Raw genomic sequence first — 12,772 nt, 5'->3', positions numbered from 1 at the left:
AAAGTTTTTCAGAAATACTTGCAGGAAATAAGATGCTTTCCCATTCAATCTGTGATTTTAACTAATCCCATATTCAACCTGGCAATCCATTCAAGCTGATACTGAAGAGGAAGGGAGTGAAATTGCGGGATTATGTCACAGTATGATTACATCAGCTATGAGAGCTGGGCTTAAGTAAACTTGAAGTAATAATTTCAGTTTCTATAACACCACAAGCAGATTAAATAAAAAAAAATTAAGGACAGGTTCTTTTAAAGTGGTTCTATTATGGCCTTTTACGAAGTCCTGATTTTGTTTTTGGGGTGTACGTTTGTATGTTTTCATGCTTGATTGTTAAAAAAATGCATTATTTTTCACATATTTTACATTATTACAGCTCCTCTCTCCCCAGTCTTGTTTTTCGATGAAGCCCCTCCTATTTCCGATTCTGAAATATGAAGTGTGCTGTGATTGGTTAGCTGGCCCAGTGTGTTGTGATTGGCAGCGCTTAGCTTGTGTTCAGGAAATGTCCCACCCCTCCATAACTGTGAGTTCTTCTCTAATGTAAATATTAATAATGGCATAAATTTCAAACCAATTCGAGCCCGATTCAGACCCTGACAATGTTAACGAACAAGAGGATCGTGCAGAACAGATTTCATGCACAGACTTTGCAAGCACGGATTTCACAGGAAGTTTCAGACTTCAGAGTGGTATGTTTTTTTGTAGTTTTATTATACATTATACTTATAATGAAAGTATGTATGTAAGTTATACATAAGGTATGTATAATAATATGTAATTACATAAAAAAAGCAACAGAAAACAAGCTGTTCTCCATGAAATGTGCAGCGCACAGATAAACATTGGGGTTATAATGTCCAGGAACAGTGTTTCACGAGTTCACACTTACAAATAAGTCGGATAGATAAAATTGGTAAACGTATTTGGCGTGCTGTCCGGGGAGAGGGCTTTGATCTTGGTAATTGATCTTGGTAATTGATCATGGAGACAGGGTGGACAAAACAGCATCTCTTCATGAACATAGCAACAACACTGTCTTCTCTAATGCAGCTCAACCATGCCTCAAACCTTTTTTGCTTATTCCATGGGAAGAGATTATTTAAATGAGTAACATGACTTCATAAGATCCGGAAAAATCATGTTGTAGTCCAAACAAGCCTTTCATTGTAGTTCTTAAAAAGTGGATTATGTTACATAAAATATCTCCCTTTTGAGTGGACTTTGAGCTTTGTAACCTTGCAGATCTTTTTTATGCTCAAACAGGAACATTACACACTAACTAAAGTTGAAAAAGTGGAAAAGCATAATAGGACCCCTTTAAGAAATGCTGCTGGAGAGAGTGTGCTTTTCTGCAACATCACTTAAATTTCATGCGTTATTCTCTAGAAAGCATTATAATCCAGTAGTTCACTCAATTTTCTTTACTGATAAAATTAAGTAATATTTTTTATATATTGCTGATACAGTACTGACAGTGTTTTTATTGGTTTGGTTTATTTATTGTTTATTAATACATTTTTTGTTTCTTTTTTATTGGTTATCTACAAAAAAAGTCAGCTCTCTCCATTGGTTATACATATTTATGAGTGGAAGATAAAGCCAGTTTGATGCAACTGCAAAAGTTTGATGGGTCTTGGTCAGTTTTATTAGAATTCAAATGTTTAATAATCAGGTAACACTTTATTTTGATAGTCAACTTAAACATTCTCCTAAATACAAGTAACTTTGCAACTACATGTGTCACGAACTGCTCCGAGACACGAAGGTTAGATCCAAATGCAGCTTTATTATGGGCAATCCAAAGGCGTAATCCAAAGTACAGGCAAAGTCAAACACAGGCAGGCAGTCCGTACAAACAAACATACAAACAAAACAGGCAGGGGGCAGAGGCAAGAGTAATCCACGTAACAGGCAAGAAATCCAAAAACCAAGAGACATGAAACCAGGGAGAATGCTCGGAATTGCAGTGTGACACTAAAACAAGACTTCGCAGTGAGTGATGGGGTGAACCAGGCTTATATGGGGTGAACTAAACAAGATAATGAGACACAGGTGAATGTGATAATGACTGCTGATGAGTCCAGGCAGAGAATGAATTTTGGGAGATGTAGTTTGTGAGTGAAACATGATAGTCTGGTGTGGAGTGCCCTCTGGTGGCTCTCAAGCGCACTCCAGCTGGTGACGTTACATAGCCCCCCCTCAAAGGAGCGGCTTCCAGACGCTCTAAAAATTGCCCAGGAGGGAGGTGGAGCGGAGGCAGACCCGGGGGCGGGATGGAGGACCAGGCCCGTGGAGTGGAAGAGGACCTGGAGACTGCGGCAAGACGGGAGGCCAGGGCGGAGCAGGCAGTGCAGGCGACCAGGGCGGAGCAGGCAGTGCAGGCGACCAGGGAGGAGACGACCCTTCAGGCGGCCAGGGAGGAGACGACCCTTCAGGCGGCCAGGGCGGAGCAGACGGTTCAGAGGGACCAGGCGGACCTGGCGGTTCAGGGCTACAGGGCGGACCAGACAGTTCAAGGGAGGTTCAGGCGTGGCGGCGGCCATCTCTGCTGAGGGCTCAGGTTCAGGCGTGGCGTGGCGGCGGCCATCTCTGCTGAGGGCTCAGGCAACGTGGTGGCGGCCATCTCTGCCGAGGGCTCAGGTTCAGGCGTGGCGTGGCGGCGGCCATGTCTGCTGAGGGCTCAGGTTCAGGCGTGGTGGCGGCCATCTCTGCTGAGGGCTCAGGCGGCATGGCGGCGGCCATCTTGTCCGGAGACACTGGCTCGGCGGTGGCCATCTTGTCCGGAGACACTGGCTCGGCAGACGTGACGTGAACAGTCTCTGGATCGGCAGACGTGACGTGAACAGGCTCTGGATCGGCAGACGTGACGTGAACAGGCTCTGGATCGGCAGACGTGACGTGAACAGTCTCTGGATCGGCAGAAGTGACGTGAACAGTCTCTGGATCGGCAGACGTGACGTGAACAGGCTCTGGATCGGCAGATGTGACGTGAACAGGCTCTGGCTCGGCAGGACTGACGTGAAGCTCTGGCTCGGCAGGACTGACGTGAAGCTGTGGCTCGTAAGGACTGACGTGGAGCGCAGGCTCGGCAGGGCAGACATGGAGCGCAGGCTTGGCATGGGATACTGTGGGTTCACAGAGCTCCTCCTCTACCCCGCCCACAGTAAACGATGAGCCGCTCAACAAAAGGGCCAGTTCGTGCTCTAAAGTCCCGTGAGGATCATGCAAGGGCATGAATGAACTGAGCGGTTCAGATAGTCCTCCCCGAAAAAAGATCATTAGGCATTCTGTGTTCATTGAGGTGAGATGTGCCAGTTCAATAAACTCTTTGACATATTTTTCTTACTTTGGAAGTCAATGGCTACTGTATGACTACCAACAATCTTTAAAATATCTTCTTTTATTTGCAACAACTTGAGGGTAAAAAAAACAAATTTGGGGTGAACTATGACTTTAATATCTGCTAACACCTTATTTAGATGGTCCCCACTCCCCACACATCAGATTGACTATAAGTGACTTTACAAGTAAATGGTAACTTATTCTACTAACCCGAACCCTAACCTAACATTCTACTAATACTCTGAGAGTAAGTTGACATGTACTTGTAAAGTTTTTATGTCCAAAGTGGACTATCGAAATAAAATGTAACCAAAATCATTTTGATCCAAGCTGAATTAAATGCTAGCTGTTTAGGTTTTATTTTGATATTAATGTTGTTAACATTATAATGTGTACAATATATTCTGTACAGTTTGTTCACAATGCAGGAAAAGACAAAGGCTCTTTAAACTTCCTTACAATATAGGTACTTAACCACTGAGAAACCTGTGAAAACTGGTTAATTTTTTCATTGTTTCATTGTTTCATTCATTCACACTTCTGAGCAAGAGGAAATCTGTCTGCTCAGAGACGAGGAAGAAAATTACAGCCAAAGAATGTATATATTTATCACGTCTCTCTCAGTTCTTTCTTCAAACCATCAAAAAACAGCAAAATGATGTGGTTCATATTTTGATCCAGCTTGATCTGTTGCCAACATGACTCAACATGTTTTAGTTGAGTTACCAAAACTGCTACCCTTTTTTTTAATTATTGATCAAGTTTTGTCGATCTTCATGCCTTAGTGTTTGATGGTATGGGAAAATCATGTGCATGTTAAAAATGTCATGTAAGATGATAAACATTTAACCAGATCTGTAAACAGAGCTGTCACTATAATTTGGAATTGTTATTTCTTTCTTTCACAGGCATTTTTATCTGAAGTTACAAATGGGGTGAAACAAAATGTTACATGTTTTACTTTTTTTCTGTATAATTGCTGTAATTCACAGTCTAGTTGTGCATGATATCCTGTTCACTTTATGGCTGATTTTTTATTTTCTTTTTCTTATGCCTCTTGATTTTATTTTAAAAATTATGCTCTCAAGTTAAATATTTTTAAAATGTATCGAGTCAACGATCAGTGTGTTTGTGTCTGTCTACATGTGCAATTTCAACTGTTGACATGGGACATCAATGACAGTGAAGAACAGTTTGAAAGTCTACTACACGAAACTATTGTTGGATTCCACATGGCACAAAACATAGTAGCCTTAATTATTGTGCAGTCTCTTTAAGATCATTCAATTTAAAATACGAGTACAGCTAAAAGTGGGTTTAGTTTCAGTTTTAATCATCAGTTACATCTCAGATATTCACAAATGTTCTGTGACAACATTAATGTCCTCTCATTGTTGCATGTCTTTAAACGTTTAGCTTTGAGAAGGAGGATTTGGTTTTGTGGGTATGAGGAAGTTTCTAAAGGAAGGAAATGAATTAAACACTGCAGCTTGCTGGAAAATCTTTGAGTTTCTGTCACTAGTGGAAACGCCTGTCACACTTTGGCTGAGCATGTTGTAGGTATGACGCAAGAACGAAGATAAAAGTGAACAGACTTCATTAACCGAAAGAGAACTACACCAAATAAGCATTAAAGGGCACCTATTATGACTCTTTTCACAAGATGTAAAATAAGTCTCTGATGTCCCCAGAGTATGTATGTGAAGTTTTAGCTCAAAATACCCAACAGATAATTTTTTACAGCATGTTTAAATTGTAATTTTTTGGGGCTCAGAAAAACGCGCTGTTTTAGTGTGTGCCCTTTAAATGCAAATTAATTGCTGCTGCACGGCACAGGGGGCGGAGCATCATCCGAATGATGACCAAAATATACTGACGAGTTCAGTGAAGTTTATTGTACATCACACAAAAGATGAGCGTTAGTTTTACTCCAGAGAATCTCTGTAAGAGCTGAATAAACATAGTATAAGAAGTGTGCATTAAAGTCTTATCCATAAACTCTCTCTCTCTCCCTCCCTTTCATTATCAACAACATACACAGCGAAGTACACAAAACACTCGTTACAACTAACAGTAAACAAATATACACACCTTTTCAGTGGGTGCTAAATAAACTGGTAAACCTTGTATCCGTAAAATGACTCGAAGAGCTGTCATAAAGGGCGCGCTCGCACTTTCATTTCTTCCGTGTCCAGTCACGTTAGGCCTGTTGCTCCGGAGAGTGTAAGCTTGATCACAAACAGTACAGATCCATCCTTGAGTAACAACGGGAGTAAATGAAGACTGCTATGTTCATTCTTACATCCATCAACAACACACCTCAATCGCTTAGGAGACATTCTTGTCTACAGCTGCTCAAGCGTCGAACAATGGCGGACTCTGTGTCCAGCTCACTCAGGGCGGGTCTAGGCTCAAACTGAAGTGTCACTCAACAGTCGTGGGAGGGGCCTGCTCAATTCTACGTCACATTGCGCCGAATCTGAGAACAGCTCATTCTGAGACAGTGCTTATGATTTATTGAGATTTTAAAAAAAACACTGGGTGGATTTTTATCATTCTAGGGTGGTTTTGCTCACACTCTGCCAACACACATTTATGTTCAAACACCATGTAAAAGTGAATTTTGCATAATAGGTTCCCTTCAACGAGAACTGAAAAATTCTCGTTAAGAGAGGTTCCTGTGGAACCCGGGCCAGCGTGGATGCGGAACTCATTCGCCTCCTCACTAAGGCCATCGACCAGCTCGGCCTCGAGTGGTCCCCGCCTGAGGAGCCCGCACCCAACAGGCTTGATGGGTGCTTTCTGCCTGGCCGCCGCCACGTGTCTGCCTCCAGGTCAGCGCCCTTCCTGCCAGAGCTCCACAATGAGCTCTCGAAGTCTGCCCTCCCGTCCAAAGCTTGCCGGGCCACTTCAGCTCTCGTCGGCCGCACTTTCACTGCCGCCGGACAGGCTGTTTCCGCCCTGCACTCGATGGCAGTTCTTCAGATCCTTCAAGCTGATCTCCTCCGTCAATGGGACGAGAAAGGCACGAACAAGGCCATCATCATGAACTTACGCAGCGCGACGGACCTTTCCCTGCGCGCTACTAATTCCGCGTCCCAGGCTATTGGGAGGTGCATGGCTTCGCTCACAGTTACAGAGAGGCATCTCTGGTTCACATTGGCAGACATGAGGGAGGCTGAGCGGGCCGTGTTTCTCAACACCCCGCTCTCTCTGTCCGGCCTCTTTGGACCAGCTGTAAGTGGGATTGTCGACCGGTTCTCTGAAGTGCAGAAGACCACTCAGGCCATGAAGCTCTTCTTGCCTCGACGCTCGAGTTCTGCCGCAGGCCGCTCTCAAAAGCAGCCTCCTGCCCGGAGCTCTACCCAACAGCCCTCCCAGCCTCCACCTTCGCATCGACGCCAAGGCACGCGTCAGAGATCGTGCTCATCAAGCCGCCGCAGGCCGCCTCCCCCGCGGGGTCCCCGGCCTAGGATTGCGCTGGCACCTGAGCCCGCGAAGCCCTCCTAGCATCAAGGAGGAAAAGATGGTTAAGTCCCGCCGCGGCAGGACCACCATCAAAGCGTTTCGCTCTGTCAGTTCCCTTAATGAAGGCGACTGCAGATGTGTACTTTGCAGTCACCGAGCGCGTTGCAGTACCCGCTCACCTGCACCAAAATGCCTTTTTCACGGCAGCCCAGAGAAATCTCATAAAGAGTTACATTTCTGGTTATCCGACTCATGTCGATGGTGTCTTGAGTGTAGAAAATGTGCCCGCTTCCCAGTGTTCACCCCTACACACAAGCACGGTTCCCCCTGTATCACTCACTCACGCAGAGCCCACTCTCATAAAGCTGGCGTACGCCGCTCGAGTGTTAGATGTAGGAAATGTGGCCACAATTCAGCGCCGACACCTACTCACCGCCCGCTCTACCACACTTGTATCTCAGGGGTTAAAACTTATAAAGCCGGCATTCACCGGCAATGTGTTAAATGTAAGTCCTGTGCCTGCCCGCTAGCATTCACGCTTACTGATAAACACAACACGCCCGGCGCTACACACGCGTCCCGGGGTTTTCTCCATGAAATGTTCCCCGCTCAAGGCGACCAGGATGTTACATGTAAACTGACCAGCTGCCGCTTTCAGGGCGCCGCTGTGTTCAAGCATCGAGAGTGCGCTCGCCACACCGGTACCTCAGTTTCAGATTCACGAGCCCACGCCAGGTGGCGATCGGAACCTAGAGGCTATTCGACCCCTAGCTATGCACGCGAAAGCGTGGGAAGCTATTCCAGGCGTGTCAGAATGGGTGCTGAACACAGTAACACAGGGCTATTCACTGCAATTTGCTCGCCGTCCTCCACGCTTTCTAGCACGGACCGAGACAAAAGTGAATCAAGAAGTAGCACACCTGCTTCGTGCAGAATTAGCAAAGCTGTTATGCAAGGGGGCCATAGAACCAGTACAGCCTTCCCAGAGCAAGTCAGGTTTTTACAGCCATTATTTCCTCGTTCCAAAGAAGGATGGGGATCTCAGACCGATCCTAGATCTGAGACATTTGAACAAAGCTCTCGTCAGACGACCGTTCAAAATGCTCACGACCAGGCAAATCCTTGCCCGAGAGACTGGTTTATCTCTCTCTATCTGAAAGACGCTTACTTTCAGATTCAGATAATACCCTGTCACAGGCCATTCTTGAGATTCGCCTTCAACGGTCAGGTATATCAATAAACCGTCCTCCCTTTTGGCCTGTCCCTAGCACCCCGTACCTTCACGAAGTGCATGGACGCAGCTCTCGCTCCCCTCAGAAGTCAGGGCATGCGAATATTAAATTACTTGGACGATTGGTTGATTTTAGCACAGTCGGAGATAGAGTTAATATCTCACAGAACGTTGCTTCTCAGCCACCTGGAAAGCTTGAGTCTCACGGTCAACTGGACCAAGAGCTCATTGCTACCCAGCCAGACGATCTCTTTTCTGGGAATAGATCTGGATTCCGTGTCTATGATGGCTCGCCTGTCGACGCAGCGTGCGCGCCGCATTCGACTCTTGGCCGCTTCATTCCGGACAGGCAGCCTCGTTCCCCTGAAAACTTTTCAGAGAATGCTAGGCTGCATGGCATCAGCCGCAGCAGTGCTTCAGCTGGGTCTGCTACGTATGCGCCCGCTACAGCGCTGGTTGAATGCACGAGTACCACACCGAGCTTGGGCTCTCGGCGGTCTGTGCATCAGAGTGACTCAGAGCTGTTCTCAGCTCTGGAGCCCTGGACAGCGGCCGATTGGTACCGATCGGGGTGACGATGGGAGCCACCTCACGCCGAAAAGTTATCTCGACAGACGCATCCAACCTGGGTTGGGGCTCACTTTTCGAGGGCAGACCGGTCTTTGGCCAGTGGTCAGACCAGGAAAAGCGTCTTAACATAAACTGTCTAGAGATGATGGCGGTTGAGAACGCGCTGAGGCACTTCCTCCCACACCTTTTCCCCCGATCTCGCTATTACCACAGGTAATCAGGAGAATCAGGGAGGCTGGCCATTCAGTGCTCCTTGTGGCCCCACGATGGGAGAATCAAGTCTGGTTCCCAGAGCTGATGCAGCTGACGGATCTAGTTCCGTGGCCGATTCCGGTGAGAAGAGATCTCCTCTCTCAAGCTCGATTTGGCATCCTCATCCAGAGCGCTGGTCTCTGCATGCATGGATAATCAATGGATACCCATTGGCCTGCCAGAAGGGGTGGTGAACACGATCACGCAGTCTGGAGCTCATTCCACGAGAAGGTTCTACGCGTCGAAATGGTCGGTGTTCGCGAGCTGGTGCACGGCAAAAGGCTCTGATCCACAAACCTGTGGAGTCGCTGAGGTACTTGTTTTCCTTCAAGAGCTGCTGGATAAGGGCAGGTCCCCTTCCACGCTCAAAGTTTATGTTGCGGCTATTGCGGCGTTCGCGGAGTCGACGCGTGGCCAGGCAATGGGAAGGAATAAACTAGTCATCCACTTCCTAAGAGGAGTCAGGAGGATGAATCCCCCGCGACCCCCATCTGTCCCTATGTGGGATCTTTCTGTGGTCCTGGAGGCCATGAAAGCACATCCCTTTGAACCATTGCAGACCGTGGATCTGAAATACCTTTCGCTCAAGACCGCTTTTCTGATAGCCCTGTCATCAGTTAAGCACGTCATCTGCATGCCAGCTGCTGCAATGCGTTGACAATATACACAAAATTAAGGATAATTTTTGGCTTCAGTATCTCGAGAAAAGATGACTTTACACTTTAATTTTCAAAGATAGAAAACATACTTTTTTGTACGTTTGGATATGCTGAAAGTTATAATATGGACGTATCTGCAACGTTTAAACGTAACATTATTACGTTTTTACAGTTAAAAAACGTAAACTATTTACGAATATTTCATATCATAAAGATATCTGTATAATTTCCCTTTTACCATTTTATAGATTATAAATGTAAGATCCCTTAACCCTACTCCCACACCTAAACATACCCATTTTATATATTAAAAGGATAAACGTAATGGACAGATATGTGTAGAGAAATGGCAGTTTTATTAACAATATAGCATTAAAAGATAGTTTGAGCCACTAATCCTACCCCTACCCCTAAACCTAACAATTTCTTAAAACTACGTAGGCTGCAATTATAAAGAAAAACAACAGACAGACACGTTTACGGTCTCTGCTGAGAAATGGAGATGAAGATCGCTGGATAAAGGGCTGAATTTGGATCTGTTTCTTGCAAACAACGTATGGATTCTAAAGATTTGGATTACATCAAGCTAATAAAATGTATGTCTTTTGTGAATTTATGTTGTGTTTTAGTGTATTATGGGTCTATAGGAGAAAACGCCTTGTGTCTCACGGTAAATAAACCAAATATTACAAAATGGTTAAACAATTAAAGAAGGTATTTTTAAGGTTTTAAAGTGTATTCTTGTTTAACACAATGTTGGCTAATCCTCCAAAACGAGCGAAATGTTATTATTTATGAGTAACATTAATATATGAGTAACGTTAAACTGTATTAACAAATGCGACTGAAAATTTAATTGATAAGACAGTTGAATGCAATAGAGTCAAAACATTAATGCCACAATTTTAATGCATAAGTTAAATAGGAATACGTAAAAATTTGTACGTCGGTTAAGTTGTTTATACGTAAATAAATTACGTTTTTGTGCTGTCAATACGTCAGTATTATACGTTTCTGTGTGTATAAAACATAAATAAATGTACGTATGGTAGAAATGGAAGCTTTAGCGTAAGTTCTGCCGGGAAGACTCAATTGTTGCGTCACTTATCTCCTTCTCATCTATCCATTCACGTCTAATACTAGAAGTATAAAGGACCTGTACTTACACTTGTCTGAGTTTGCAGATGCTGAACGCTTCACTCACCACCATCCACCCCACCACCACCAAGATGGTTCTTCCCTCCACCATCAAGATTGTTCTTTCCTCCATCTTCTCTACCACCGCAGGATGGTCCCTTCCCCTCCAACCTCCCCACCACCACCAGGACGGTCCCTTCCAATACCTCACAGGGGGTCAGCTGCGCCCCTGCCTTCATCTTCAGGCAGGAAATGCTGAATCCGTACCCTCGGATTGCGAGTTACGGACGGGGCCTACGCCAAATACTTTATCGCACATATTGCTTGCTGGGTCACTAATAAATGCACGATTGTTGCAATATCTATTCTCCGAGTCTTTCTGGTAGAACTACACTTTATGTAAAAATACACACGTATTATCATGAGATCACGTTGCAGCTATATATATATATATATATATATATATATATATATATATATATATATATATATATATATATATATATGATGTGTACTTAAATAACTAGGCAAGGCGCGCGTTTTATCGCTTTATAAGTGAGATCTGGGCGTAACACAAAAGGCTCAACATGAGGGTATTACAGACTCAACTTTGTTATGACATGCACAGAAGACACACTAGCTAACAACGGCAAGTCTTCAGGGTCAACCTTAATGCACATATTAATAGTATTAAATACACCACATTACCTCTCCTTTAAAATTAAAGGTAATCTCCACATAGTGCATAAACATATAACACCAACTTAAAACTACACTTCTTACACAGAATGGTGATTATATAGCAATCTACGGGTGACTCTCCAGTCGCACTATTGGGAGTTGTGCGATATCGCAGTAAGAAATGCGAGACTTTGTCCTCAACACTCAAATCCTCTCCATCCAGCTTCTTCATGCCTGCTTTGAATGTGGCAACATACCTCTCAGCGAGGCCATTGGTAGCTGGATGCCTTGGTGCACTAGTCGTGTGAAGGATACCGTTCCTTTTCATGAACAGCTGAAACTCATCTGACGAGAAGGTCGTGGTGTTGTCTGTGACAATTTGCTCTGGTAATCCATATGACGCAAAAAGTCTCAGAAGCCTTGAAATGGTTGCGGAGGACGTTATTTGTGCCATCTTGAAAACCTCCAGCCACTTAGAATATGCGTCTACAACTATCATAAACATGTGACCCATGAATGGACCCACAAAGTCAATGTGAAGCCTTTTCCAAACCTCTCCCGGAAACTCCCAGGGGTGCAGAGGAACTTGGCGTGGCATATGCTGCTCCAACTGGCACCTGTCACACTGCTTACAGGTTTTTTCAATGTCTATGTCTACATGTGGCCACCAGACATATTGCCTTGCAACGGTCTTCATCTTTACAATGCCAGGGTGTCTGCTGTGGATCTCATTAAGCACTGCTGTTCTCAGCTTTGTAGGCACCACTACTCTTGTCCCCCATAGAACACAACCTTGCTCAACAGATAGTTCCTCTCTTTTTTTGTAGTACACTTTCAGTTCTTCTGATACTTCTTTTGGCCACCCTTCCATGATGTATCTGTGCAGCCTAGATAGCTCTGCATCCTTGCGTGTTACCTTGGAAATCTGTTTTGCACTCAGTGGTACATCTTCCAGGTGTTCACAGATTAGTGCATGTAGGTATGCTGTCATTGTCTCTGTTCCTGCGTCCGTAGTTTCCGGCAGTGGGACACGAGACAGACCATCTGCGTTGCCGTGTTCTTCTGATTGGCAGTAGATTATGTGATAATCATAGGGAGACAGTATAATAGCCCACCTCTGTATACGCGCTGCTGCCATTGTTGGAAGTCCTTTATGTTCTCCAAACAGCGTGAGCAGAGGTTTATGGTCGGTGATCAAGTTGAACTTCCGCACCCACAGATAATGGTGGAATTTCTTCACTCCATACACCAGGCTCAACGCCTCCTTTTCAATTTGTGAATAGTTCTTCTCCGCCGGTGAGAACGTACGAGAAGCATAGGCTATTGGATGTTCTTGTCCATCAGGTGTTGTGTGCTGAATAACGGCTCCAATTCCGTACGCTGAAGCGTCACATGCGAGAGAAAGCGGCAGGTTCGGATCATAGTGAAC

This window comes from Squalius cephalus (genome assembly GCF_949319135.1).
Source record: "Squalius cephalus genome assembly, chromosome: 11".
Taxonomy (NCBI): Eukaryota; Metazoa; Chordata; class Actinopteri; order Cypriniformes; family Leuciscidae; genus Squalius; species Squalius cephalus.
Note: the sequence above shows the minus strand (reverse complement) of the source record.